Raw genomic sequence first — 6,000 nt, forward strand, 5'->3', positions numbered from 1 at the left:
CTTTCTGTGGTTTACATTACATAAAATTGCATTTTACCCATTTATATTTTTCACTGCAGTTTCAAAGTTATTAATTAGAAATGCAAAGATTTGGCTTGTAGAAGATCACCAGCATGTTTTAACTGGTGTTTAGCAGCCTATAGTAATAATTTTCCACTTAGGAACTGAAGCATGCTATTTCCATCAATAACACAGAACTTTGGCCAATCCATTCAGCACGTCTCTGTTTGGGGAGTCGGGAAGTTCCATCAGTGTTTATTAAATACAGTTCTTTTGTGAGCATCCCATGTGAGGTCAGGATAACGAGAACAAAGTCCAAAAAGAAGCCTGGTGCTTGAGCCAGCATCCTGTGTGCTCTGCCTCATCAAGGTTGTGCCCCGTAGGAGGAACTTCTGCTCGAGTTTTCCATTTTCTACTTGTTCATATTTTGAGATGAAAAGTATGGCTGGGTACTCAGATCAGACTGATCATTGTGCAAAGAATCTGACATCAGGAAGCTTAAAATGCTTAGGGTCCAAAGAACTGGAAAGTAGGAGATCTTTATCATCTCATCTCTCTCATTGGCACCATCAGTGCTGGTATACCCTCTCTATAGGTTTTTGTAAATGTTGTCCTGCTTCTAATTCAGAAAAAATTGGAGATTTTATGAAATTATGACCTCTGGATTCAGAAGCCATATTTAAATTTATTGACAGCAAATGCAACCTGTGATCCTGTTTTCATGTTTAAATCTCGTCTTGGGCAGTAATTTGTGGATTCCTGTGTGCACCTGACCTTGTGGTTAGGAAGAGCCTTCTGTCTGTGCAGAAAAGGGGCATTCCAACCAGTCCATCTCTTCTCCATCTATACCTCGCCTGCCCTAAAGCCTTTCACTCCAAGGCGTGTGTCCTCTGTTCATGGAGGTAACATTGAAGTTTCCTTATGTTTAACTGCTGCTTCCTGTTCACATCCATCTTGTCTCCCTTCCACATCTTCTCCCTAGAATACCCAAACTGTAACTTCTTCTGCGTCCTTGGGCCTTTTGCCTCATCCTTGAAATTGGTTAGCTTCTCACTCATTTCTTCCTCTGCCTTATGTCCCTCCCCTTGCATTCCGCTGGCCCTGAGCCTCATCGTTCTTTGCACTTATTTGGTCTCTCCATTTTCCCTCTACTTCTGTGTAGCACACCTTGAGCAGAATCCGCGATGACTGCACTTTCAGTTCTTCATTCCAACCATGTTTCTGATACTACCAACACTCGCAGTCATTTACTTCAACTGTCAGCTAAAATATTTCTCCCAGCTGGCCGCTCAAATCCATGAGTCCCTCTCCTTTCCCCAGCTCTCATGTCATTTTTTCCCCTTAGCCTGGCTTTCTATTTCTTTTCCTAAATGCACACATCTACCAACAAACTGGCACTGATCCTCCTTTCTGCTCCTACACCCAAGCACTTGAATGTGGCTGAGGAAAATAATCCCGTGAGGGTCACTGGTTTTACACTAAAATAATGATCACAAACATTCAGTGGGGCCTTGACTCAGACTTTCTCTGGCTGAAAGCAGATTAGCTCAAATCAGTAGCTGAAAGGGAATTTTGCCGTGGATATGCAGCCCTTTAGTGCCACTGAGAGGTGGCAAAACTGCCATGGGAGCACCTGAGTACTTCCCCGACCTGTGCAGACTCAGTGTCCCAGGTGCAACAACTTCAGAATGTCTGTGTGCCTGTGACAACTCAGTGGATAAGACAACATCTTGGTTTATAAATCCAGGGGTTTCCCAGTCAGATCTTTCCTCTGTCCCAGGGCCATGATCTCCCTCCCTTCCCTTTCCCTTTCCTTCTCTCTTCTTCCTTCCTTTCCTCCTTCCTTCCTCTTTCTTCTTTCCTTCCTTCTCTCTCTCAGTAGAGAACACCCCCCCTGCAGTGTCTGTGCCTGCCACACACACTCTAGATGCTTTCAGCTATGCTGGACTCTCCTGGGAGGCTTAGCCAGGAATGTGATTCTACTCAGGAGCATTTGCTCAACAGGATTTCTTCAGATCTTGCCTAGTCATGGGCGAGGACAAGTGGTCCAATGTGCTAGATGTTGCCAATAAATTAGAAAGGGACCACCACACATTGTAGTTTCCTCTTTTGTTGATAATTAGTATAAAGTGTAGCAGTTTGTCATTTTGCATGGTAGTGTTGAATGATTGATTGGCACTACTCTCTGAAACCCCTGTCAGAACATTGCATCTTTTCTGTTGTTCTATCGAGCTGAGAGTGGACAACTTCCTGACTTACCAGGGAACAAAGGTAGGGAGTGGGCAGTTTTAGATAGCTCAGAACTCATCTTGAAGTAGGGGAAATAAGCACAGGATGGGTTTACTTGTCCAGCAGACCAGCTGTGAGAATATATCTCTTCATTTGACCTCCACAAGCCTCTGCTGTGTCTCATGGAGGAAGGGACATTTTGAGTCTCTGAGGATCAAGGACTATTCAAAACCTTCATCTAGTGTTCACCTGGGCTATCTTTTTTTTTTTTTTTTAACTGATGCCAAAGTTGCCTAATGAATGACTTTATGTCCCTCTGGGAGAGGTTGATGGGAGGCGTACCAATGCATTCATGGCTGTGTATTGCAGGAATGTTTTTATTGTCAGGGGCACTTGACCTTCTTTCAGTCAAGACCCAACAAAGCTCAGAACCTCCTTGGGCCTGGAAAGTGGCTTAGGTGTTTAATCCCTCTTGTGATAACTCCAGTTAAGCCACTTCACGTCGGATGCAGATTCTTTCCAGCTGTAGATGTCAAGTTGCCTGTATAACCCTTTACTATGAACTCAATGATGAATTTTCTTTTTTGGCACAGATTTCTGAAGTTTTCCATGGTAACTGACCACCCTGACTATGACTTCCTTGGTCTTTATTATCTTGGGGCCCTATTATTGCCACTGAAAAAATAACTTGGCTGAGTAATTGTACTCCCACTGTCATTGGCAGTCTCCAGAATTTCTAAGGATGGAAGATTTCTAAGGATGCCAATGCAAGTCTCCAAAAAAATACACTTGCTGGTGCTTTGATGAAGGATGTATCCACTCTTGCAGAGAATGTTAGGGGAAATGGAATCGATTTCATATTCTATTTTTGCCATTAGCCCCTTTAGGTACCAAGTGCTAACTAACTGTGCCTGCTAATAACATCTCTTCCATGTACTCGGCCCAACACATTACATCTCAGCTCCAGCTGAGTGCACCTATCCACTACTTTGTCTCGTTCAGCCCTTTTATTCTCTGTGGCAGAATATCCTGATTCTAGTCACTTGCTCCTAAAATAGAGTGGTCCAAGTCTGTAACTTTTTATATAGACATGATAATTTGCCTTGAAGTAGACTTTCTCCTTCTCTGTCTGGGATGTACTAATACCTTATAATAGCCCAGGATAAATTTAGGGGCATCGGAAAGTGTTTTAGGGCAATTAGGAGGAATGTTTAAAAAAAAAACTCACAGAGAGGCGTATGTTTGTATTTCATATTTTCTGCATCAAAATAAACTTGTATCCTAATTCTGTTTTTTTTTTCACAAACTTTTTGAAGTATCTTTGTCCATACCAGCTTGTGAGGAAGCTCACCCACATTCAACCATTGAGTGGCTGGAAGTCCTCCCCTCTCTGCTCTAGGTCTAATCCATACTCCACACTCACATTACACATCTCTGGACCCAATCTTATTTATGAGAATTGTATTCTAGGAATCAAAATTGAGGTTACAATAAAAGTAAGGCAAACTTTGTTAGGTGCAGAGTACATTCGCAAACCTGGACATATCAAGTTCAGTTTTAGAAGCCGTACCAATGCTCCAATGAGGTCCGACAGGACTGCGTTTTTCAGCACAGAAGGAGGAAGCAGGAATGTGTGGCTCATTCTGAAGCTATTGTGACTTTTGTTGTATCAGACAACAGAAGCCCTCAAAGAAAAAAAATGCTCTCATTAGACTTGCCTCTAGTTTACCTCTGTTCAAATCCAAATGTTCTGTCTTACGCAGAATGAAAGCAGTACCTCTGACCTGTCAAAGCCTAACTGTGCTGCGACCTGCTCCCTTGCGTTGAGCTGCTCTCCCTGCTGGTAGTGGGTGGAGAGCATTTCCCAGACCTGGCGGGATCCCTATTGCAGGTGCATCTTGGCCTCACTGTGTGTCTGGGCACTTTCACGCATGGTCAAGAAGGAGAGTGCTTACTCTTCACAGAGAATGCTTTTGACTGGTTCTTCCATGCTCATCTGGTGTCGTGGACAGGATGCATGTACATCCTGAGGAAACAGAGTCCACTTGGGCTGACTTCCTTTGCTAGGCTGAGCCGGGGAACAGAGCCTGAGTTGCTTTCTGCTGTTGGGAGGTAGGCGTGGATGTCTCACAACTTGGATGTCCTTGTCTTGGGTCCAAAAGCAGTTTACCCTCCCCCATTGTTCTATTTTGATCATCTCAAGTCACTTTGTGGATTCACAGCTATACTGAGTGAGGAAAGAATAGGGAGAAATAATTCTATGTCAGTTTATCCAGACTCAAGTAGTCATTTGCTGTTGAGAAGGAATTCATGTGATCAAAACAAAAATGCTAAAAACAACAATATCAAAAACAAATGCAAAGTAAGATTTAAGATAAGCAGAGTTTTATCTCTGATTTTAAATGGGAGAAAATCAATTTTAGGTAAACAGACAAAAACCTCACAGTTTGGGAAAGCCCTCTGTTAACTTGTATGTGGGTAGCTTACATAAACATGTAACTAGTTCATGTTGCACAGGATGAGAACCCAGTCCTCTGCTCCCTTTCACAGGTGCCAGACCTGGTTCACTCATCACGTGGCTTTTGTCTTCCTAATGCTGTGGTTCCTCAGCATCAGCCTTGTTGTCTGGATCTTGGAACCTTTGCCTATTACAGACATCACTGTTCAGCAGCTCCCAACATTTTTACAGAGCAGACGTAGCCAGCACAAAGAATATCAGCAGAACTTTCCAACAAGCTTCTGATTTCTGCTTTTTCTGTAGCCCATGAGTTGGGTTTTACGTTGTCAAGGCTTCCCCCTGGTCATTACTTCCAAGAAGGGATCCTTGGCCACCTGTTTTCCTTTCTTTTTTTTTTTTTTAGTGTATGAGTGAATTCTGTTTTATTATGTTCAAAACTTGTGACAAAATAGTATTACAATATGGCTACAAAGATCTACAATATAGTAAAACAATAAAATTAAGGTCAAAATCATAAAAATATAATATAACTTCTCTATGAAGAATAATTTTTGGGGAGCCAGGTATAACAGTTAGATCAGCTAATCCTTCCCGCTTCAAGTGCCAAAAGGACATATACATGCTGGTTTGTGTCCTGCTGCTCAACTTCACATCCAGGTCTCTGCTTACAGACTGGGACAGTAGCAGAGGATGGACCAAAGAGAATGTCCAAATGTAAAAAAAATAGATACAAATTGGGCCACCTGTTTTCATCCTGGTGGTACCCCACCTGCACTGCTGTGCAGGAAGCAGTTAGTGTGGTAGAAAGTAGGAGGTAGGAAATACCTACCGAATCTGCTCCTTGTGCCAGCTGTCCAGGTAAAGTGGAGGAGACAGCAAGTTTAATAAATATGCCAGGATTGGGAAGGGAAGCGCAGCCATCCATTTCAGACAAATTGATCAGGAGGGAACAGCGGAGCAAGAAGCTCAAGCAAGGAATCAAGCCAGACAGATTCCTTTCTGGAGAAAGAACAAGCCCAGCTAGCAGAGGACTTGGGATGTGGGGCCTCTGGGTCAGGGAAATGGTGGGCATATCCTTGTTGCAGCAAAGAGGTTCAATGTGGCATAGGCAGTATGATCTTGTAGGACTGAGACCAAAAGGGAAATCTAGATAGCCGGGAGAAAACCAGGTGAATGGGTGAAGCAGTAAAGTGCCCCAGAGCTAAAGATCAGTGCCACATGAAGGTAACTTTGCCTGGGACTTTTGTAGGGGGTGGGTGGGAGAGAGAGAGAGAAAGAGAGAGAGAGAGAGACCACGTACAGAGTGAAAGCTG

Source organism: Ochotona princeps, chromosome 6, assembly GCF_030435755.1.
Source record: "Ochotona princeps isolate mOchPri1 chromosome 6, mOchPri1.hap1, whole genome shotgun sequence".
In the NCBI taxonomy this organism is placed as follows: domain Eukaryota; kingdom Metazoa; phylum Chordata; class Mammalia; order Lagomorpha; family Ochotonidae; genus Ochotona; species Ochotona princeps.